At 42.8% G+C, this 25,640-nt stretch overlaps 1 protein-coding gene and 1 pseudogene across 1 annotated transcript in view; one reads left to right on the top strand and one right to left on the bottom strand.

The window, feature by feature from the left end:
- CELF2 (CUGBP Elav-like family member 2) overlaps positions 1-25,640 on the bottom strand; it is a 508,648-nt gene that overhangs the window by 318,820 nt on the left and 164,188 nt on the right. The window lies entirely within an intron of this gene.
- Positions 10,184-16,373, top strand: LOC125106410 (60S ribosomal protein L9-like; annotated as a pseudogene).

Raw genomic sequence — 25,640 nt, 5'->3', positions numbered from 1 at the left:
GCGTCTCTGGCCCTAGATGGATGGCTGTTTTGGAAGGGAGACTCCAGCAAGAATGCAGACAAGTCTGGGAGGCAGGGAGGGCACTAGGGAGGCCACCATACAAGTAAGAGAGGACGAGGTGGCCTTCGAAGTGGGTTCCTCTGTTTGTGGACCACTGCCCATCGGCTGGGCTTTACTGGAGATGCTCCGTGTAAGATCGGATCACTCCCTTCATGGGGCAAGGCAGCCAGTAGAGATCATCACCCACATTACACTACCTAGGACACGGGGAGCTGGGGGTCGGGAGAGCCCTTGCCGACAAAGGCAGCATGTGGCAGAGATCAGGGGTCAGGCTTAGTCCTCTTCCCTATCCCACACTGTCTATGCAGTAGATATCCAGAAGGCAGAAAGGGGGAGCGGTTAAAAGGTATAATTAGGGATAGAACCATTTTATGGACAACTGAATGGGTGGAACAGAGACAAGAGGGGAGGGGAGGGTCATTTTGATGGTGCTAACATGTCGCTTTGGTAGATGATGATTCTGCTAACCAAGAGGGAGACCAAAAGGCACAGCAAGGAGACAGGAAGGGTGCAGGGTCCACGGGGAACGAGCTGAACTTGAGAAGCGGGCGGCAGGCCTCCTGCATGGAGGTGGCAGGCAGTTAGAGTGACTTCCAGGCGTGGGTGAGATCCCCCCGGGGGAGCACTGCGGGGACAAAATGAGAAGCAGAACAAGGCCAAAACCCCAGGGCAAATGAAACCCCGAGGAGGAGGCCCAGCGAGATGCCCCAGCGAAGGCAAGAGCGGGCACATCTCTAAGGGGCTCAGATGTTACCGGAGAGACAGAACTTATGCCCCTGAAGTCTAGACTTACCTTGCTGGCCAGGAGATCGTGTATTATTGGTTTGGACGCGAAATGAAAAAGCAAGGCAGTAACAAGTAAGAGGCAGGAATGTTCCAAAAGTTTCAGGAATCAGCTGGGCACTGCACTGAGAACTCTAGAAGGCAGCCTCGTTTGAAAAGGAAGCGACTACTTCCACAGCCACATGCCCCCGGACAAGGAGCCGGGCAGGACTGTCTGGCTTACTCTAGCCTCCGTCTCTAGCCAAACCCTCAGCGCCTCACCCTGACTCCTGAGTTAGAATGGAGAGGCGCCCCGCTGTTCCTCGCCGCCCTGAACGCCCAGCTGACCAACAAGGAGGCGGCACCCAGCTGGCAGAACAGAACACGGGCTCAGAACCTCCCAAGTTCATACGCTTCCGATGGGCTGGCTGGATCCAGCAGTTCAAAAAGGCCAACAGCAGAAGTCGTTTTTGAAGGTGTCTATGGACATTGCCAGATAAAGATTCCAAAAGTTACAAGGAACTAGAGAACTCCAGACTTGGATGACATTTCTGGGGCCGATTGTTTCCAACTTTTTAGCGAAGCACCATATAGTTAGAGAAGAAGAGCTGTAAGTGCTTTTTAAACCAAACCTTGCTTTTAATTCCATCACCAAAGCAGGATTTGGTGAATAGAAAGAAATATCTGAGAACTAGAGTGCTGGGAAGTAAAACTCAACTGAGAGACAGTGAGGGTCGCTTGAACCAAACTTTTTCAAGAACTCAACCTACTTCTCACCGTCTGCACGACCCGAATTTGGGCCACCGGTTTCTAAGGGGCCTCCCTCCTTCCAGTTCATTCACTGGCTCTGGACCACATTGCACACATCAGCGGTTGTGTGTCTGCTACCGCAACATGTCCCAGTTGCCTCCTGCTCGGCACCCTTCAGAGGATCCCCCCTTCTCCGCCCTGAGGATGAAGTCCAAGTCACAGACCATGACTCACAAGCCCCACCTCCCACTCCAGCGTCACCTCCTGGTCTTCTCAGCTGGTGCACTGTGCCCTCTGCACTGGGACCCTCTTCCCGGTCCTCACATGGGGTCTCCCTCGCCTCTGCGCTATGCTTTGAGGTTGCCCACAAGCACAAAATTCTCCGGCGATCCCACCCCCTCACCGGGTTTATTTCTGCGTATCCTTCAGGACTTGGCTTAAACATCGAGTGCTGGGCACAAAAATAGTCATTCAAAAATACTTGCTGGCTGGCTGGCTGGATACAGGAGTAAGTCAAGGACACCCTCCCGGCAGCGAAGGAAACACAAAGATGTCATAAAATGGTCCCACTTTAAAAAGGAAACAAAACTATGATGTAATAAACCAACCACACTTTTTGTATCTGAAGGACTACCTTAGTCTTAGTACCTGCAGTGGAATTCAAAAGAGGTTCTAGAAATGGCCCCTGCCCCCTGGGAACAGACAATCCTGTTAGACACACAGAATTTAGCTGCGGGGAGCAAAGAACACGACGGGGTCCACCGCTGCGACATTCTCTAGGAGTTGCAAGGAAGGAGACATGGGGAGACTGGGCTGGAGTAAGCGGAGTCCTTCGCAGAGGATCTTGAAGGGTACGCTTGCACTGGTGGGGGGAGATGTGCAAGGAAAGTGTGGGGACACCCCCAGCAGGGGAGACCAGTCTGAGGAGGACAGTTTATGTGGGCGACCGCGAAGAGAAAGTCTGTGTGGAACAGCACAAGTGTTGGGCAACGTGAGGGAAGACAAGAGACTAGGAAGCGTGAGGCCAGGCTGCGACTCTGGTACATCGAGCAAAGGCATCTGGAGTCAACAAAATAAGCGTTGGAGACTCCGTGTAATTTCTGCACCAGTGAGTAAGACGGCTCTCCACATCCGCCAACGGGAAGGCCGGGAGCAGCTCCGGCAGCTGGTAGCTGACAGGTAGGCCATGATGTTCCCAAAGAAACACAAACAACTCTCCCAGAATAGAAAAATAACCAGACTTGGAGACCACATGGAACAAGAGAAAGACAAAGACAAAGCGACCACAGAAATAACGCCATTTGCCCTTCAGACTGCTTCGTTACTGGGGACGACTCCAGCTCTCCTCCCCCCTTCCTGCTTTCTAGACAAAAGCTACCAGCATACCTGTATGAGTCTGTGAGAGCTGCTGTAACAAAATATCACAAGCTGGGGCGGGGAGGGGGTGGGTGGTTGCTTAAACCACAGAAATCTGCTTTCTCACAATTCTGGAGGCTGGAAGTCCAAGATCAAGGTGTTGGCAGGTTTGGTTTCTCCAGACACCTGTCCCCTTAGCTTCCAGACACTTCTCTCCTCAGCACCTCCTCACATGGCTTTCCTCTGGGTACACAACCCGGGTGTCCCTTCCTCTTTTTATAAGGACACCAGTTCTCCTGCATCTAACCCACAGGACCTTGTTAACCTTCATTACCCACTTAAAAGCCTTTTCCTCAAATACAATCACATTCTGACCTTCTGGGGGTTAGGACTTTGGTATACGGACTTGGTGGGTGGAGAATGATTCAGTCCATCACAAGACTAATACTTGTCAAAAACAGCCAATGAGAACTGACTCCCATGCCCTTGAACCTCCATAGCATGTGCACAAGCCCTATTTTGTTTGTAATAAGCCTCTTCCAATTCTTTCCCTGAGGTGCCCCATGACACCCCTGGTGTACATGCTCCTCTGCGGCAGCAGGTTAAACCCAACATCGACTATGATGTATTCCCGGTGGCTTTGGCCGTATTCTTGAGCCTAACCTTTCTCATGCTTTGCACCTGCCTAAATGGTCATTCCTCCTTCCTGGTTAATGCCTGCTCGCCTTTAAGGACTTAAGGATACAGTTCGAATATCACCTTCACTGAAAGCATTTTCTAATTTACTCTTTCTAGGAGCTGGATTCAATTTCTCTTGTGATGGCTGTGTCATATGTCGACTAGCCTATGCTCAGTTGCACTTCCCAGATTTTCAGTTCGCTTCCTCTTCCCCCTCCTTCTTCTACTTCTTATTCTTTTAATGTTTCTGGCCAGGTGAGCCACAGGAAGATTCTTAGGAGATGAGAAGAACAGAGGGAAGCAACAGTCATTCTGTAGCTTACACACTTTGCTGCTGATGTGCTGACTTGCCTACTTGGTGTGAAGCAGCTGCTGAGCCCGCAACAGCTCTGCCTTCCTCAGATCCTCCCTGAGCTTCTCTGACTGCTGGGCCAGGTGTGTGTTCACCTCTGTCATCAAGGTCCCCAAGGCAGAGGCAACAAGAGCTGACATGTATTTCAGTTCACCCTTGAACACAAGCATTCAGTGTCAACGGGTTCTAGTCTGCCCTCGATGTCCTCCACTCCGCATCCATTTTCCCTTCTTGACTATGTGGCCTTTGAATGTCAAGTTCCATCAGCAGGTGCAGAAAAATCTTACAGCGACTGCTTCACCATGCTGTGTAAAATCAAAACCCCCTGTCACAACTATGTAGGCATCTATCTATCTATTTAATCATCTAGCTACCATTTATGTATCATCAATATATCCATCCATTATCTGTCAGTATATCTATCTGCTATCTATTTTTCCATCCATCCATCCATGATTTATCTACTATTGATCTATTTTCCCTATCCATTCATTATCTATCTTCCATCTATCTATCTACCCATTCATCACCTGTCTATCCATCCTACTGGCTTTGCTTGCCTGGTTGAACCAGATGGATATACCCATCCTCTAAGATATTCCTCTGTACTTCCCTGAAACCTTGAATACACTTCTCTTATACCACTTATCAGACTCGACTGTGGTAGATTCGATTATCTTGCCAATTCTTCATGCCTTCCCTGTACCATGTTGCCTTGTAATGTACGAGAGTGGTGGAATATATTTCTCTACTCCATGGACACTGGGCTTAACAATGTGACTTGCTTTAGGGGAGCTTGGGTGGTGGGTCAGTTGGTTGAGTGTCCGATTTCTTGGTTTTGGCTCAGGTCATCATCTCGAGGTCCTGGGATTGAGCCCCACGTCAGGCTCTGTGATCACCATGGAGTCTGCTTGCGGATTCTCTCTTTCTCCCTTTGCCCTTCCCCCTGCTCATGTTTGCTCTGTCTCAAATAAATAATCTTTAAAACAATCTAACGAAGAACAATGTGTCTTGTTTCAGCTATTGAAATGTTGGGCATTATATTATATGTTTTTGTGTGGTTTAGTTTGGGTCTTCGTTCTGTAACCTGCCATGAGAAAAGCATGCCCCAAAGAATCTGTTGCCCTTCCACCCGGGCCCCAGAACACTCATGAAGGAGACCTGAGCCCAACCCGCAGCCTGGAGTCACACACAGCTGACTCACGGCCTGAAAGATCGCTATTCAGCGTAGATCTGCCAGACGACCGTTGACCTGCAGACCCGTAAGTGTAAGAATAAACTTGTATTGTTGTAAGCTACTGTACTGTGTAATCATTTGCCCGCAGCTTTATTGCAGCAATTGACTAGCGAATTAGTTTTCTCTTCTCTGCCCCAATTAGGGTGTCTGCTTCTTGAGACTAGAGGCCATGATGATAATTTCCATCTCTCTCATGCCTTCCAAGATGCCATACCTAGTAGAAACTCAATAAATACTTGTATACTAAAATAAATAAACAGAGGACCAAATGATCAAAGAACCGTAATGGAGAGAGGCATGGCACAGGGGTGTAAGGAAGTAGAAAGTAATAGAGGTGCATGAAATGGAAACAGGAGAGATGAGTCTAGAAGCAAGGGAAAGCATGACATGGTCCATGCCCAATTAAATAATCAGAAGTTACCTGTCTTTTATTTCAAGATGCTCACGTGTTCAAAAGGCCACGGAGGTTCCATGTGACTCGAGCCATCATTGAAGAGCATTTTTTTTCCCTACGGTACACTCTCATAAATCTTTGGGGACTGCTCGCAACCAAAGCTCCCGTGCCCGTCTGTAGCCACCTCTACTATTAGGGAAATTGACAAGGATAAAAAGCGTGAACCTTGTCTAAAAACAATCAGCAAACAAAATACCTGGAAAGCAAAACCTTCCTACTCCTTCTTCAGGTAACCTTGTCTCTGTAATGATCGAATCTGATGTGGGCTGTTGATGGTCACCTTGACCCTTGGATCATTTTGTTGTTCTTGAAAGGCCTGTGTGATGCCGTATCTGAAGCTCTCAGCCTGGTCAGCAGAGGTCTATACAGCCTGCTCTCCCCAGGGCAGAGCTTGGGGGCTGAAAGCAGGTCTCTGCAGCAGCCGTCCTCCCAACCGGGACTGTTGTCACATTCCCTTAGAGCATGTGTCATGGGCCTGTCATTAGAATTACTACTTATGAGACACATCTTGAAGGGTGCCAAATTCATTAGTGTCTTCGGGGGAACCTTTCAAAGCTTTTCCTTACATGAAACAACACACACACACACACACACACACACGTGCATATAGATCCACCACAGATACACACACACACACACACACACACACACACACATTCCGCTGTGTGCTAGAGAACAAAGAGAGGCTGCATTTTGCTTGGTGTCAATCAGCACTTGAGATTAAAGTTGCTGTTTTAAGCATTTGAAAGTTTATACCCACCAAACTCATGCCTTCTCTGCCTAAGCTCTGAACTTCAAAAGGAATACTTCATAGGAAAACACACACACACACACACACACGCACCCCTCCAAAAATGCTATAAGGACCTGAATGCATTTTGCTCCCATTTCTATATATGAAGGCTTGTAGGCAGCACACCTGCAAAGCCATGAAGGTTGTACAAAGCTACAGGGAACCCAAACCATCCGCCATGATACCTGAGCCATGCTGACATACATGGGACAGCGTGTCAGTCGATGTGATGGGGAGCACTATACTGAATCCCACTTCCAGGTTGATTCAGGTGGAAACAAAACTTGTAACAATAACTTATCCTGCAATCTCTGGAAATTAATTTCCTTTGTATAGTCTATACTTAGCATCTTGCTACAAATGAAACTTATCAATATAATATGCTGAATTCCCACTGAGCATATAATATCATACTATTAAAACTTTAGCATTAAGGTGTTCTTAATTTAGATGCCATTAACTCAGATTTTGTGATAATTTGGACAGTGTGAGTCTTACAAAAATAACATTTATTATTTTTAAGGATTACAAAAGCAATGTTGCTCAGAGATACATATAAGTGTAAAGAAGAAAAATTATCATCCCCTAAATCTGACTAGAAAAAAGAACTGTGTAACTTCTGGCACATTTCCTTCTAATTGTTTTCAATGCATAGATTTCATCTTTCCACATAAAATTGGGGTTGCATGGATCATATTATTTTTAATCCTGGTTTTATTCCCAATATGAGCAGCTTTCCCCCCATAAGTAATGATTTTTGAAAATGTGTTCCAAGGATTTCATCTCATTTTAATGGTGTCCCATAGTTTATTTAGCTACTTTCCCAAGGTTAGATATTTACGGTGCTTCCCAATTTTCATTTTCACGTGTAACACTGAAATGAGAACTCTTAAATGTGAATGTGAGTGTTTCTGATTTTCTTTTGATAGAAGGGAACTGTGTTAAGTCTTAACATATATTACCAAATTCCTTGGCAGATTTGCAACAGCTGACACTCCCCCACAGGACCTAAGTACATGACTCCACATCCTCTCAAAGACACCACTATTTAATTTTAAATTTCAGAACGTGATGAGTGAAATGTATTACTTCATGGTTTCACTTGCATTTCTTTCTACTGAAGGTAAATATTTTCCCCTAATATTTATTGTCATTTGTCTTCTTTGATGACTGGTCACTTTGTGTGCCTTCATCATAAACTGGAGATTTTTGAATTGGGTCATTCTACATATATTTCTGTATTTTAATTATTTTTATAAGAGGATTTGTAAATTCATAAATTTTCCCCCAGACCATTATTTACTTTTACTTAAATTTTTTTTCCTCTGGTACTAAATTTTAATATTTCTATATAGTTACATATTTTATTAATTTTCCTTATAACTTTATTTTTTACCTCAAAGGTCTGGCTCATCCTAAAAGTAGGTTAATCTTTGCCTTTGTGTTTTGTTCATTTTTATTTTTACTATTTGGTTCATTTAGAATTATTTTGGTGAGTAAGCCTCAACCTGAATTTTCTGTCTTTCACAAATAGGCAGTTTTGCAAGTATCCTTGATTACGTGATCCATTCTTCTCCCAATGGTTTTTAAGGTACGATGAGTATGTTTATGTATTAGATTCAGTGCTACTGAGTTTCTCTGTCATTCCTTATGTTGGAAACTTACTGATTCAAACAGGAGAACTTGGTATATCACCCAGGATGGCAAGTACCCTAATTTTTACCTAACTGGGCAAAGGGAACTTCAAGTTGAAATTTGGAACAACCTTGCCCATTTGAAAAATCCCTACTGAGATTTTGATCGGTACTTGATGGGAAAACTTAGATATATTTGGGAAAATTGAACATCGTTATAATATTTGCTCTTTCCACCTGGAAAGATGGGTTGACCCTAAATTTACTAAAATCTCCATTTATTTCCATCTCAGGGAGGACTTAATGTTTTCTTTGAGTAGTTTCTTTGTCTGTTACTACTGACTTTTAGTAAAGTTGTTGATTTAAAACATTTTTTATTACACTGTACTTAAATTCTTAGAGATTTTTCAGCCAATCACCTTGTTTTTCATGTCTATATTCATGCCACGGGCAAACAATACATTTTTCACTTTTGTTTCTAAGTACCATATCAGTATTTCATTTCCATGTGTTATTCCTATGACCAGAGCTTTCAGAACATCATTTGATGAACCATGATAATTTGTAAGCTTGCTCATTTCTCATCCAATGATTGGCTTAAAATACCTGCCTTTTATTAAGTTTTTAAAGTTCCTGGTTTTCTAAGAGCACCCCCACCCCACCCCAGGATTTGGGTTTAATTTTATTGTGTATTTTTTCTAAAAAATTTTATTTAAATTCAATTACTGTGTATCTTTTAAAATCATTTTTTTTCCTTATTGTCCTGCTAAGGTGATGTATTTTATTAGCAGATTTTCTAAAATAAAAATATCTTTTTATTCTTGGCACAAGCCATAATTGGTTGTGGAGGACTATTCTTTTAACATATTCTACTTTTGAATTATGTCAGGAGGCATACATCGAAACAATACTGTAAACAGAAATCCCCCCATAGATGTAATTTTGGGGGGTAAGATTTTAAAATTAAGAATTTTTTAACGATGTAACTTGCCATTTTAAAGTTTAGAAAACACATTTAATATAGTCCTGTTGTGACATATTTGTTTTCTTTCTTTTTTTTTTTTTTTTTTAGATTTCATTCATTTATTTATTTGTCAGAGAGTGAGCGAGAGAGAGAGAGAGCATGAGCAGGGGGAAAGGAAAGGGAGAAACAGGCTCCCTGCTTAGCAGGGAGCCCAATGCGGGGCTTGAACCTAAGACCCTGGGATCATGACCTGAGCTGAAGGCAGACGCTTAACCCATTGAGCCACCCAGGCGCCCCAATGACATATTTGTTTTCATTTAACTTACTTCACACAGCTAAGTAGTATGTGTATGCCTTAGTTTAGTACAATATTTACAAATACAGTTTACATTTGGGAAATTCTCCAATTTTCAGAGACTGCTTTGAATTAGGGAGGCTTTAATGCACCCCCAGGAATGCAGAAAACAAAGTCTCTGAAACTAGGTTAGCATCTTCTCACCGCCGACTACCCAATCTTTAAAGTTACCAGCCACCTTGCTGCCGGTTTCCGCTGCTAAGGCTCTCGGTAGCCTTGCCAATCTTAATTTCTTTCATTACTACCATGAAACACGTTTCAAGGAGCAGAACCAAACTGAGATGGCGGGATTCAAAAATTAAAGATCACCATTGCCAAGAAGTCCGTCCATGGCTGACGTTCAGAAAAGCAGCGACTTGGGGCGCCTGGGTGGCTCAGTGGGTTAAGCCTCTGCCTTCGGCTCAGGTCGTGATCTCAGGGTCCTGGGATGGAGCCCTGCATCGAGCCCCGCATCACGCTCTCTGCTCAGCAGTGAGCCTGCTTTCCCCTCTCTCTGCCTGCCTCTCTGCCTACTTGTGATCTCTCTCTCTCTCTGTCAAATAAATAAATAAAATCTTTAAAAAAAAAAAAAGAAAAAAAGAAAAAGAAAAGCAGCGACTTAAAGCTTCTTCCCATAACATAAGTAGTTGATACACTTCCACAGTGTTCTCTTGACATTTTCATCAGTTGCTCCTTGGATGTGTGCCTTGTTACTATTGCCCGAAGTCCGCAGAGCAGGGGGCCCTCTGTGAGTTCAGTGCCTTCTTTAATCATCTCCTACGTACCTTTATATATGGTGCTAGGAACGCATGAGCACTGGGGTTCTGGCTGCTAACCTGTCTTACGTTCCTTCCAGCCAGACTGGCCAAGCTGCGGTACGGGAGGCCTGGGGAGATCAGTGAATCACCCTTTATGGCTGTGCCCCAGTCATGTTAGGTGTGGCTTAAACTTTTTGAATTCATGAACTCAATTTAAATTTTTTTAAAAATCACCCAGAAGCTGCCGTTTGCACAGAGCCACACTACAGCATAAAGAAACTCAGTCTGGTTATATGAGATTTCTTTCTCCTTCCTCGGTAAATTAAAATCGTAATTTTTACTGATTGGGTATCAATATCTAATTAATCTCAATATTTTTAAAACTCCTTAAAAATCACCCATCACGTTTTTTCACTTTTAATGTGATACATGTATCTCACGTAAAGCCCATAAATTAAATAATAGTAGGAAGATGGAGCGCAGCAGATAAATCTTCATGTGATTCATCAGACTCACATTAAACTTTACTATGTCCAGATTATAAAATATCTTCATAAGATATTAGGGGGAAAAAAACTCTATTGGTACCTTAACCTATCTCAGAGTCTAGCAAATTAGATGGAAATTAATCTTTTGATTTTTTTCATAATTTGAAATACAGAAAATATATTCTATATTTTTAAGGCTTACACTAAACAAATTCCATGGTTATTATAGGTATAGGGGAATGAAGAAAAGTGGGAATTAATTAAAATTTGGGGGAAAACATAGCAATGGTTTGAATTCCTCTCAAATGCAGTTATGCTTTTATATTTTGATCTCAATGTAGAAACAGTGTACACCAGAATTTCTAGACAGTAAGTCCATAAATTTCTTGGTGGGGGGAGGGGTGGGGAGGTGCTGGGAGTCCAAATTTCCCAAACAAATATGGCCTGCATGCTTCCTCAATGGCTTGACAAGATAAGGTCAATGCCCATTGGCTGCCCAGGAACAGGGGACCGTGTCATCAGTGTGACCAGCATTCTGGGAGTGCTGAGACCCAGCCCCATGACCACACTTTTGTATGTCTTCAGAGAGGTGAAGGAATGAGAAGGGGGACTGCGGGCTTGCAGAGTGGAAAGAAAGCACCAACACTTTTACATATTATGATAACAACAAGGACAAAGGGTTAAAGGTGGCCATTGCTAATTCCAAATCTCACCAAGAACACTGTTTCTGGCATGAACCAAACTCCCACACACGGCATCAAAATCCTCACAAAAGGCAACTTGTAAGAAGATGATTACCAAGCACATACATGAAGACAATGTGTTCTTTGTGATCAATTAAAGTGCAAGATTAGTCTGTAGCGGGGCGTCTCACAAAGGACCCTTTCTTCTCAGTACTTCAGAAAAGGCAGATCTATCAAACTTATGATAATGCATTGCCCTGCTGATTTAATTGTCAATTACATATTACTTAAGTGTACTTTAATGATCTATATAAAGCCTTATTTTTTTTTTTTACCTCTAATAGCTATTAATGGTTGTTAAAGAAAATGAAACCACTTTACTGAAATGTAATGTGGCGGTCTATTAAGAATAAGTTTTCAAAATGATAAAATACTACCACGAAAGTGTGAACCCTGTACCTTTTAATATTCCTGAGTAGGTCAATCTTTATTCCTCTGGAAGAATATTTCCTTCAAATTGCACACAATTACAGTTTAAACATCTTCCTATGTGTTATATATAGAATAAATTTTACCTAATTTCCAGTCAAATGCTTCTCCAGAAGATGGGGAAGGAGTGGGGGCAACCTATTATTACATTTCCTCCCAAAGTTTCACAAGGTTTGCAATGTGGGTCGTTAGAATGAACTTGGGCAAACACACTCACACCCCTTGGTTCCCTTCATCTCTGCACTTGCCCCTTGCTTTGAAAATTGTTACCAGAATGAATGAGATCAAATGAGAAAAGTGTCTTGTGCTCTACATAAGGACACACATTTGATCAATTCTAGATGTGGATGTGCCCCACTTAACACAACGGAAATATTTCTCTCTTTTTAAAAAGATTTTATTTATTTATTTGACAGAGAGGGACAGCAAGAGAAGGAACACAAGCAGGGGCAGAGAGAGAGAGAGAAGCAGGCTTCCCGCTGAGATCATGACCTGAGCCCAAGGCAGACGCTTAAGGACTGAGCCACCCCGATGACCCACAAAACAAAAATATTTCTTAAAAGAAGTGTTGTTGACATTCATATATTAAAATACTATTTTAGATACACTAGAGGGCCTGGCTGATTAAACAAAATTTGCAGTGAATTCCTTTAAGAGAGGAAAGTTGTTTTGTAAGCAAATTATTTCCTAGTGTATCTGTAAGCCTGACTTTCTGAATGGACTGTCTTTAAAGGGGGACGCACTGTCCTGCTCTAAGGACCTCTGAAAATCCACGACTAAAGACAAGCTAAAAATGTACCTTGCCCTATCCTCTAGGACACCCACTAGACAAGGAGCTATTAGGAATATGAAAATAAATATAATTAGAGTCAGAATAAAACAGCATCAGGCTTATGTCCACATAACCTAAAGTAATTTAGAGACTTCACAATTATCCCTTTAACTTGTAACTGTAAGACAGTTAAATAAGCCAAATTAGTGAAAGCAAAATACCTATTTTAGATCATTCATTTATTTTATTGGGCCGCCTACATTGATCACATTAAGCAGCTATCCCAAGTTTATTTAATTTTGTATATTACGGCCAGATGTCAAATGTGCTGGAAAGAAGATGGATTTTAGAGTAAGACAGAGCAGAGAGTGCAATTCTGACTCAGTGATCTGCTGTGGTTCCCTGAGCAAGTTTCTTATCTGAACCCACTCCCCCGCTCTGGAAAGCAGGAATGATGCAAACCTTACTTGCATGTTGCAAAGATAAAATAATTGAATAGATGTCAAGGACCTGTCACGTAATAGACACTTCATAAGTGTTATTGTTCCTTATGATCTCTCCATCCCTGAGGTCTTAAAAAAAAAAATCAGCAAACTCATAGAGATGAGACTTCATGCTCTTATCAGTAGTTCAATAACAATGCAGAGGGTACATGCAAATTGAAAGCCTGGTTTTTAAATCATTGAGGGCAAGGTTCAAAACCTACATTAAAAAAAAAAAATATATATATATATATATATATATATCTTCATTTTTTTTTTGTAAAGATTTTTTTTTTAATTTATTTGACAGATCACAAGTAGGCAGAGAGGCAGGCAGAGAGAGAGAGGAGGAGGGGGCAGGCTCCCTGCTGAGCAGAGAGCCCGATGCGTGACTCGATCCCAGGACCCTGAGATCATGACCCGAGCCGAAGGCAGAGGCTTTAACCACTGAGCCACCCAGGCGCCCCATCTTCAATAACGCCTAGCAGAGCATTGGGCCTATATGGACAATAAAAATCGTAGATCGAATTTCTGAGTGCAGGGGAAGAGCTGCACTTCAGGTCAACCAAGAAAGCTGTGAGGTGAGGGAAGATTTGTCAACTTGGGTACAGGTTACTTATGAAGACCCTCTCCCAAACACCCTTGGTTTATTTCACTATGACATGTGTATATAATGCTATATAGGGATATGGGGTATTTAAGTAAAAATGTTTAAAGTACATCATTCAAGTGTTTCACTAGTTTTATTTAATATTTTCATCATGTATGAGCCCATGTCTCTGCAGTTATCTTCTGGAAAACTAGAGAAAATTAGTACCCCAGCCAACCTGCCAGGTTAAGATGCAGCCTTCAAGTCAGTGAAGGGTTAATACCCCCATTTACAGAGCAGAACTGCTGGGGTAAGGGACTTCTTCAGCATGTAATCCTGACAACATACTTTTTGACAATTTAAATGCATAAATATAGAAGCATGGTGTTCCCATAAAATTTCAAACGTGAAAAAAATCAAGAGGAAAGCTCTAGTAGATCCTAAGAAATGAAAGTAACTTCAAAAGCAAAATCATTTTAGAAATTGAAGGTTTGGGGTAGTTACAAATAAGAATGGGAAAACTGGAAAGTGCTTGATACATTAATTAGCTTTAAAATAGCTGCAGGGAAGATGTAATACTCCAGTTGCCTGAATGAATATGCCTCAGGTCATAAAATGAAATCTAGTCTGGAGACGGAACCAACTTCCTTCCTTCACACCAGAACTGAAAGTACAAGGTGATAGGAAGGTGTGAAATATACTTTCTTAACATTCCCTGATTCAATGAGGAGCTCCTTCCTGGCCTTCACTGTTCCTCGCTCTGACCTCCCCTCCTTTCTCTTAGGCCTCTAGCCTGGCGGGACTGGGTTCTACTCTACCCTTTCTTCAAGGCACCTAGATGTTTCTAGATTAACCTAGATGAAGTCTGCCCCCAGGACAGCTAAGTTCATACATTTCTATTGCAGCTAATGGTTCATTTCCTATTAATCTGGAAGCTGGTTTTGTCACTTGAGAAATAGAACATGAGGGGCATGCTTTTGGAGGGTTCGGGGTCATCCTACACCTCAACCTATGATTTCTGTATGATCCAAGAGTGCAAAATTTCGAGGGCTAGGGTGCCAGGAAGTAGAGGAGGTGGTCTACAAAGCAGTCAGGAGCAGAGGCTTAGAAATGTGAGAGACCAAGGTTGAAATTCTGAGTAACTGTGTGGCTGTTGTAAAGTCTCAGTTTTCTCAGTCCTAAGATGAGAATAATATAATTTTACCTGCTTAATAGAGTAGAGAGGATTAAATGAGGAAATCCATGAACAGGGTTTGGCACAATGCCTCGCACGTAGAAAGTGCACAAAAACTTTAGGTATTATTATTACTATAATATCTCGGCAGGAAAAGGTGAGTGCAAAATGTAATAGAATTAGTGAAGCCCTAGAAAGGGGAGTAGCTATAGCCAGCACTGTTCAAAACACTTATGTTTCCTAAGAGTCTCAGTGAAAAGAATGCACACTCGGGCACCAGACGATGATGTATATATCTTTGTTATTTATAAAACAGGTGTAGCAACACAGGGTTTTACACATATAGATGCCAACCTGTGCAGTACTTATTAACCTGTGCAAATGGCTGTAGTTGCATATTGTCCAAGCATCAATCTATCAGACCACAAGCATCCTCCTTCTTCTGGCTATTACTTTTTAGTGCTCTCAAAATGTAGTAGGAGGGTACTGCTGAGTGAGTGGTAAAAGCCAATAAATGCTTTGACAGGTGAGTACAGTTGAGTGAGTTCACTCCCCCCCCACCTCAGCCTTTCAGCAAACCACATTGTTCTAACATCTGCACTGACTTAAGAGAAAAGATCTTTGATTACAGGTATTTTCTAGAAGTCTGTATAATGAAGTGGGATCCAAATGAGAAGCAAGGAATGAGATAAGTTGGGGACATTCATTCATTTAATAGTATTACTGGGCAGCTAATATACACCAGCTCTGGGAATTCAGCTGATATGCCGTGGGCCACTAACCTATAGCCCTCATATGCTAGTAGTTCAGGATTTTGTCCTTTGGTGTAAAAACCTACGTGTCGATATGTGCAAATTAATACATGATCCCAGGACAGGTATTGAATAACGGAATTAAAACTTAAAAAAAAAGTAAAGGAGGGCAAAGGTGATGAGAATGGGGTAGGGTGGGTTAAGGGATATTTTATATATGCTGGTAAAGAAGGCCTTTCTGCCTTTTGCTCATCTACTGCGAGAAGGAAGACCATCTCAGCAATCAGACTGTGGACATTCCAGGAAATGTCGACATTGCTGTGAAGGGCCCCAGAGGAACCCTGCAGAGGGACTTCAGTCACATCAGTGTGGAACTCAGTCTTCTTGGAAAGAAAAAGAAGAGGCTCTGAGTTGACAAATAGTGGGGAAATGGAAAAGAACTCGCTTCTATTTGCACTATCTGTAGTCACGTACAGACCATGCTCACTGGTGTTGCCCTGGACTTCGGTTACAAGATGAGGTCTGTGTACGCTTGCTTCCCCCTCAACATTGTTATTTGGGAGAATATTCTCTTGCTGAAATCTGAAAATTCTTGGCGGAAAACCACATCCCAGGGTTTGGATGAGGCCAGGTGTTGTTCATTCGTATCTCAAGCCCAGAAAGATGATTTAAATCTTGAAGGAAATGACACTGAACTTGTATCACACTTAGCTGCTTTGATTTAGCAAGCCACTGAGTTAAAAAGCAAGGATATCAGAAAATTTGGGGGTGGTATCTATGCTTCTGAAAGAAGGAAGAGTTCTGCAAGCTAATGAATAAGGTCTAAGTTGCCCAGCTACAGAAATAGCAAGATGCCGGATGATTTTTCAGACCTATTTGTGATATCTTAAAGATGCAATAAAATTTGTGTTGATTTGAGGCAGTAGAGAAGACCTTTTTGAGGGGGTGATATCAGACCAGACTCAAATAACAAGTGTGTAAGAGAGAGAGGGAGAAAGGAGAGCACATGAGCCATCAGAAAAGCATTCCAGTCAAGCAAAGAGCAAGCGCAGGCTGCTGAGGCAGGATCCTGCTGGTGTTGCTGAGAACCAGTAAGACAGCCCGCACAGCTGAGCAGATTTGCTGAGTACAGCATGGTAAAGGAGAGAGCTGGGCTGTGGAGAATGTGGGCTTTGTAGGACACAGTGAAAATAGAGATGTACCAGATCCTCGGAGCCAAGAAGGTCTTTGAAGATAATATTCTTGGTAAAATAAGATGGATACCATTTTGGGAGGGAAGAGAGAAAATGGCACAGCTTCTTTTAAATAAACAGGCCCATCTGTAAAGATAAAACTCTATGATTTGGGAAGAGAAAGTTGAATGCATAACAAATAGAGCACTGGCACAAACACTGGAAATGGTAGAAAATAAAATACAACCAAGGCTTGACAACATCCTACATTTGTTTTTCCATTTGTTGCCTGTGCTTTTGGTGTCACAACCATGTCAAATCATTGCTAAGACTGATGTCACAATGTCCCCCGCTTTCCCCCTGTTTTCTTCTAGGAGTTTTATCACTTAAGGTCCTATGTTTAAGTCTTTAGTCCATTTTGAATTATTGACTTTGGTGTGTGGTATAAGACAAAGGTCCAAAAACATCCATGTAGTCAAGGAAACCACAGAGTGAAAAAGCAACCTATGGGACCTGAGAAAATATTTGCAAATCAGATTATCTGAAAAGGAGCTAATTTCCAAAACATATCAAAAACTCCTACAACTTGGGGTGCCTGGGTGGCTCAGTTGCTTGTGTCCAACTCTTGATTTCGGCTCAGGTCATGATCTCATGGTCATGAGATCAAGGCCCACCCTAGGCTCTGCACTAGGCATGAAGCCTGCTTAAGATTCTCTTTCTGCCTCTCCTCCCTGCCCCTTCACCCCGCTCACTCTCTCTTTCTCAAAAAACAAAACAATCCTGACTCCTATAACTCGACAGCAAAAAAACTAACAACTAGATTTAAAAATGGGCTAATGACATGAATAGGCATTTGTCCAAAGATGACCTACAGATGGCAACCAGGTACCGAAAAGACGCTCCATGACACTAGTCATCAGAGAAATGCAAGTCAAAACCACAATGAGCTAACACTCACAATTTTTAGGGTGGCTGTTCAATATTTTAAAAAAGACAGCAAGGGATGGCAAGGATGTGGAAAAGCCGGACCCTTGTACACAAGAGGTCAGAAGACAAAAGGCATAGCTGCTATGGAAAACAATAAGGAGGTTCCTAAAAAAAATTAGAAATAAAACTACCATATGATCTAGCTAACCCCCTTCTGTGTACATATTCCGAAAGAACTGAAATCAGGTTTTTATAATGCCATGTGCCCTTTTAAGTTCACAGCAACATTATTCAAATAGCCAAGATGTGAAAACAACCAAGATATCCACTGATGGATGAGTGGATAGAAAAAACGTGTATACACAATGCATATATATACACACATATATACACACACGCATATATACACACACACATATATACACACACGCATACAATGAGATATTACTAACCCTCAAAAAGAGAACCCTGTAGTATTTGACAACATGGATGAACTTTGAGGACCTAATGTTAAGTGACATAAACCACTCACAGGACAGACACAGCATGGTTTCATTGACTCAAGTTTTCTAAAAGAGTCAAACACACAGGAGAGAGCGGAAAGGCGGTTGCCAAGGTCGGTGGAGTGGGAGGGGTTTGAGGGAGAGGAGGACTTGGCTAATTGCTAATCAAAGGGCATAAAGTTTCAGTTATGCAGGAGGAGTAACTTCTAGAGTTCTGCCGTACAACGCTGTGTCCGCAGTTAACAAAACTGTATTGTATTAAAAAGTGGTCAAGTGTGATCTGTGATGGCTCCTCTGTCGTTACGTTCTCTGACATTTGAAGCGACTGCAATTTCTCTTTCTTGTTCTCCTTGCATTTTTTTAAAAATCTCTTTCCTCTGTTTTTAGCAATTTATCAGGGGTGGGGGGAGTCAGATGTCTTTTAACTGAATTATGGGGCCTAGAGTCCTGGTGTTTGCCTCGTGTTGACTTGACACTGTATTTTTTTTTTTAAAGATTTTATTTATTTATTTGTCAGAGAGAGAGAGGGAGAGAGAGCGAGCACAGGCAGACAGAGTGGCAGGCAGAGGGAGAAGCAGGCTCCCTGATGAGCAAGGAGCCCGATGCAGGACTCGATCCCAGGACGCTGGGATCATGACCTGAGCCGAAGGCAGCTGCTTAACCAACTGAGCCACCCAGGCGTCCCATTGACACTGTCTTCTTTATCACCTTTTGTTTTTGTCTCTACAAGGGCTGTCAACATTCTCTCATTTTAGAATGTCCATTGGCTTTCTTCAAACCACCCTGGGAACAGAGAAAAATCTCTTTTTATCAAGAAGGGGCTGGAGACATAGTTATGCAAACCTTTGCAATTATAGAATTTTCCTCTTCAGTTTATTAGTGTCATTACTCCATTTTCCCCCAATTCCCAAGCTTTGCCAAATATGTTCTGAGGCCGTGCTGCTCCTACAAGCATCATAAAGTTTGATTTGCTCTCTAGCAGAAGCACTCTGCAAATTGTAGAGTTATAATCCAATGTGATTTTTATTGTAATTGTCATGATCATTACTGATTATTTAAGCAACTCCCACAATGCCCTCCCATCTTCTTGGATTTACAACTTGAAGTCTGCGGATCAGGGACTTCCTGGGCCTCATCTCATCTGGCCAGATGGAAGACACATACCTGGAGCCGAGAGAACAAAGGAGGGTGTGCAGGGGGGACCCCCAATACACTCCACCTCAGTCTTTTTTTGCTCTCAGGCTCTTGTGTTTCAATCACCTTTCCTCCCGGAAAATGCTGGCCAAACCTGGGGCCAGAGAATGAAGAGACAACTTCAAGGGCAGAAGACTGGATCTTGGCAGTTGGAATACAGTTTCTAGGGTTTTCGAAATAAGAAGTCTGAATCCTAGAAATGGGCTATGAGGTAAACACCAACTGGGTCCTGTCGAGGAGCCCAAACTGGTTCCCAACTTCTCAAAAGATGTGAAATATGTTTACATATGACTCTCCTTGCTCCTGAATATTTGTGTAAGTTTCTTCACAGGCATCAGAAATCCTGATATTGTTTGGAAACCAGCTTTACAACTGTCTCTTACTATGTTCCTAACTTTTTCTCCTCTCTTCCTGTTCGGTTTGCAGGCTTGGCATGATAGCCTCCAACAAAATCAGGAGATGTTGAGGCTGGCCAATTTCTTCCTGCCCCCTGCTTCCTAGACAGTTGGTAGATGTGGCTCTCGTATCCCATTCATAAGCTACTATAATATTCCAAATTGTCATTATTGCATTCTTGGCACGTAGGGTACAATTTTTGAGTTCTAATTCAATTATTCTGGATGCTGGTCAACTTGTAGCTGCCATTCTCCTACCTCTTTATGTCTCGAAAATACACAAACCACAGCAGAGACCTAAGTGCTACCCGGGATGCTTCTGGTCTTGCCTTCTTAATTTGCCACCAATCGAGGTCATCGACAAAGACAGAAATAGAAGCAGAAAATCTTGAGCTAACCTACTTTTTAACATAGCTATTTAAAAGGAAGCAAATCCTGTATGAGTCACATTTGATGGTTTGTCCCCCAAGACTGAAATCATCAGAGCAGCAAGACGGCAGTGAAATTGTTAAACTACGACAGGGCTGGGTTTTGCCAAGCATTAGGCTAAAATTAGACATTTGGTTTTTGAATAACTGAACAGTGGCGTACAACCAGTGTCTTGAGAAGTCTGGAAATGTTTTGAGAGCAGTTGTTTTGTTTTGATTTTTCAGTCATGTAATTTCGATATGAGTCAAGTATGATGATTTCACAGAAGCATTTTTTGTAAATCTAGGATCAACTTCAAAAAAGAATCATCTAATGTACCACCTTTTTCTGAAAGGGGAAAAAAAAAAACCTTATACCTTCTTTAGTCCTTTCACTCCCATGTAATAGTCAAATAGCAGGTAAAACGGCAACATTTAGGGAACACATTCACTGCACTAGGCACTGGTTGAACTCTTTGTAGGTAAGATATTTATTCCTGACAATAATCTGAGGAGATGGGGGCTGCCCACATCTGCATGTTACGGGGAAAGCTTCTGTGCCCCGAGGAGTCAGACTTCATGTTCACGGCCATAAAGCTATGAAGCGGTGGAGGCAGAATTTGACCTGAATCCAATTCTGGGGGACACAGCAGTGAACGGACTGCCAAGCAGATAGTGATGTTCCTGAATAATAAACCCAGTGAAGACAATGTGCAAAATTCTTCTATTTTCCTTTAAAAAAAAAAAAAAAAGAAAGAACTGTACAGGTTTCCCCCATAATTTCGGAAGGGGATGACATTCCGAAAAATGCTTTCTTTCCATTTCTGTGCTTTGGAGGATCTAAATCGACTAACTCCTAATCTTTAAGCATTTGTACATTTCACACCAGGAAAGACAGTCAGAGAAGGGAACATTTTATTCCCAAGTGACATTCTGGGTTTAACTCTCCTTTGCAACAGTTTTGTTTTGAAAGATCTCTGTGGCTGCATACGAACCAGCCAGATGTCAACGATGAGTCTACCATGTACAATATTCCCCGGAGACTAAAAATACCGCTTGCTGATAGAGTATCTGGAAATACCACGCGAACGCCATCGGACCTGATGCATCGCTAAGTGTCTGTGTAAACGCCTCGGAAACAACAGATGTTCTGGGCTCCTGCTGTTCCCTCTGAATAACAAAATGACTTGTGGGGAGCTGAAGTTCCCCCTCACTTTTCCCCCAACAGTTTCAGGAAGAACTGAGAAGTTTTCATCCTCGCTTTGACTTCCGAAAGGAGCGTTAGACCCCGTGCAGGTCCTGGAGTCCACCTGTGGCGACCAGCAGGCTTCTGCAGGTGTTTGCCCGTGGGAAGCTGTCAAGAGTAGGTCCAAATCCGGGCAATGCTCCTGACAGAAGAAAATTAACCAGCAGGAACTTTCTAGGTACCAGAATATCTTTCCGGGACACAGATATGTAGGTGGAATCTGTAGTCAAAAATAACTCAGTGATGGGAACAGCAGAAAAGACGATAGCTGAGCCGTGCCAGCAGAAGAACAATTACCTGGAAAATGTTCTGTGAATGATGAGGCCTGACATACAGGATGTGACCCAGAGAGGGACCCAAGGTTGTAAATAAGCAGCATTTTGAGTTCCCTCAAGGGAAAATAGGGCACATCTCTGAAATTCAGATCCTAAAAGGCGGAAGGAAAATGACAGTCAATAGAAATGGATACGCAGCTATGGTCTGAGCTTCGAGGTCAGCCATAAGGCTGGTGATCGTCAAAACCTTAGAGCCACAAGCACTCGGCGACGCCCAAAGCCTCGCTAGGTGCCCCGCGTCATCGGACCAGTCAGGAAGCTAGGACTAGAAAGCGGAACAAGGTCGTGAGCCCCGGAAAGAGGGTAGAAGTAAAAGGGGACAAAAGGAAAGGCGATGTCAAGTTCTCCTCCCTGAGATTGAAGACATGAGAAAGGGGCAGGGTAAAAGAGCTTCAAGTAAGAATCACTAAGCCTGACATGAGATCAGACACGTTCACGTCACCGAGATAAATGCTGACACAAACAGTGTCCGCAGCAAAGCCCGTGATGTTCGGGAGAAGCACGCCCTCTCCGCCAGAAGAGGACTGGGCTCAGTAACTTACCAGCCGTGTCACCTGGGGTGTGTCACTCACCAAACCCCAGCCCGCTCTTCTTTATCTGCAGAACAACAGTGAAGGGACCTGCCTACCGCTCTCTATGCAAATGCATTTATGGTACTGCTCGGTGTTTAGGAGGCACGCGGCAATGTCAGCTTAAAACGATAATCCAGTTGCTCTCGATCACTTCTGAAGGTGTCTCACGGTAACAAATTCAAGTCTATGAGCTCCATGAGGCTGATGTTGTTCCCACCCGACAGCGAAGGAAAACTGAAACTGAATGGTCAGTTTGTGGACCTGGCATTAGAAATTAGGTCTTCCCAGTTCTGACCCCTGGATCTTTTTCATGGGGGAAAAATAAACCATCGAAATAAAGTATCCCAAGCCACACAAGGAGAAAAGAGGAGAGCGTGAGCTGTCTGCTACATGTTTTCCTACCCATGAACCCTAAACATGGCCAGCGTTCTTCTCCACCATCTATCTACTGTTGATTACAATTGACTAACACCCATTTTCAGATAAGTATCTAAATAGTGTTCTGGCCAACATGGGAAGATAAATTTTTTTGAGTCAGAACACTGCAAAATCACTATGTACTTTGCCTTTACAGTAAAAACGGAAGCTCAACTCTACTCAGTTCATGAGACTTGGACTAGGCAGGACCTAAGGTTTCTTTAAGATAGTCTCTTTAATTTACTTACCATAGTCGAGAGGTGGGACTAGGGAAAGGAGCAATGCATCAAGAATTTCTTCTCCTTTCACTAAGACTACATTGTTGCCTATAATCCAATAGCCAGCAGGCATAGCTTAATGCACTAAGCTTCAGGTTTGCTATGCCTGGGCTGTTTAAAACCTTAAGTTCAAATCCCAGAAGAGTCTGTATGACTCCTCATCTCCTTGAGTTTGATCAATTACATTTCATAGATCTTTATCATGTGAGAGACTCAAATAAGGCTTTATAACCCAAATCCGATTTATCTTATGGAGACTCAAAATACCCTGTACTTTTTATTTATCTAAATATTGAGTTTCAGGCTTACTGTCTCTTTTTTTTTTTTTTTAAAGATTTTATTTATTTATTTGACAGAGAGATCACAAGCAGGCAGAGAGGCAGAGAGAGGAGGAAGCAGGCTCCCCGCCAAGCAGAGAGCCCGATGCGGGGCTCGATCCCAGGACTCTGAGATCATGACCTGAGCCGAAGGCAGCGGCTCAACCCACTGAGCCACCCAGGCGCCCCAAGGCTTACTGTCTCTTAACGCCTTCCCAGCACTTAGCGAGGAAATTGTGTGAAAACTTTTAATTAGGATGAGAATATATATGAACTATATAATTTATATATGTAAACTTCTGGTACTGGTGAAAGAATGGAGGAAGGAGATCCAGTCCATGAAGTAAAGACGAATCCAACATGGTACGTGATATTAACCACCATTTATTGAATGACTACTACGTGCTTCGCACTTAATGGGAATTATCTCGTTGAATCTTCATGGCTCCCCTCTAAGGTGGATATTTTTATACCCAGTTTACAGAGACTTCCAAATGCTCTGTCCAAAGCCATCTGAGCTGAAAAAGGAGAATAGGATTTAAACACAGGTGTGTCTGATCCCATGTCCATGATGTTCCATTTACGTACACTGCCTACAACCACCACATGTTGACATAAAAAGTAATAAAAAAGTGTATGAACGCACCAAAAATGGAGCTGTAAAGGGAAAGCCCAAACCAAGAAGACAGCAGGACCCGGGGACTCAAGAAGGGGACCTGAGTCAAACTGTCATAATTCTACATCAAGACTGTCTTTAAAGAGCTGGTGACTGATCATCCCACTCACACCACGCCTCATCCACATGGTGAGTAGGCAGGCTTACGGACACGGTCTCTAGAAGAGCCCAGCGTGGGCGGCTGCCAGGGTGTAATGGCCTTTAAAAATGTCACAGGCGAAAGTTCTTACACTCAGTGGAATGTGCACTCTGCTCAGATGGCGTGGCCTGGAGAGCTGGGGTCCCAGAAGTCACACCCCATCTGGGAGCATGTTCTGTTGTCTTCTGTCCTGTCTTGTCATCTCCTTAGAGTTCTGTATTCTTTGCAAGGAAAGAAACTCTCCATCCTCCGTTCACAGCCTTCCAACACATGGCCATCCTGTTATAACTGAATCCGGAGTGAAGCCACGGGCGAAGTCAGCTGTGCCCCAGGTTTTCTGGGAAGGCTGACTCGATGGGTGCTACCACTTCATACCATCCAGTCGGGAACAAGAACAGGTCAAAAATGGGGGGTGGGAGTGGAAATAACCACATCAATTTGAGACATGTTAGACCTGAATTTCTTGAAGATCCTCCAGGGGAGATGGATGCTAGAAAACTGGATATAGAGTCTCTAGTACATGGGAAGTTCAGAAGTGGAGACCCAGATGGGGAATCACTGATATTGAGGAGACATGTCAAGCCACAGAGGATGAGCTCACCCAAGGAGAGAATATATAAAAGAAGAAGAATGGGTCAACACTGGGAAATAAAAAAGAGAAAAAGAGGGAGAGACAGAGACAGAGATAGAGAGGCAGAGACAGAAACAGAAGAGAATTAGGAGGATAATCATAGAAATCAGAGAACCAGGAGAGAACAGTGACAGGGAATCATGTTTAAAGGGCATCATTTCTCATAGGGTATCCCTAGTTTTATAGTAAGATAAGCTTTACAGATTAAAGTGAAACTGCCTTGCTAATTTGTGGCATGAATCTTTAAAGAGGATTATATAGAGAGAGCTTTCTAAAAATATCTGACCACAGAACTTTTCCTTTTACATAAAACCTATTCCCATCCTTCAAAACTCAGGTTCCCTAGAGCACACTTTGGGAAAACCTAGAGTGAGTTTCCCTATACAAGAAATCATGACCTCATAAATCAGACCTACAGAGAGAGCCAATATATAAGTATTCGATAAGGGCTACATTTTGACAGTTAGCAAGGCATCGGTTCCCTTTCCCGGAGCAGTTTTGGCGAAGCAGTAAGGACACAGGTAAGGCAGCAAAGGACTGAATAATAAGAAGGTAGAATGTGTGGGGCGCCTGGGTGGCTCAGCGGGTTAAGCCGCTGCCTTCGGCTCAGGTCATGATCTCAGGGTCCTGGGATCGAGCCCCGCATCGGGCTCTCTGCTCAGTGGGGAGCCTGCTTCTTCCTCTCTCTGCCTACTTGTGATCTCTCTCTGTCAAATAAATAAATAAAATCTTTAAAAAAAAAAAAAAAAAGAAGGTAGAATGTGAAAACAGTGCACGTTGCTTACTCTCCTTCAAGCCTTGGGTTTGAAAGGCAAGACACAGAAGACATAGGAACTAGCATGTAGCTTCAACAGGACATTTAAGGATGCA

Source organism: Lutra lutra, chromosome 8 (assembly GCF_902655055.1).
Source record: "Lutra lutra chromosome 8, mLutLut1.2, whole genome shotgun sequence".
NCBI lineage: Eukaryota > Metazoa > Chordata > Mammalia > Carnivora > Mustelidae > Lutra > Lutra lutra.
The sequence above is the reverse complement of the archived record's forward strand: the minus strand, read 5'-3'. Positions and strand labels throughout refer to the sequence as shown.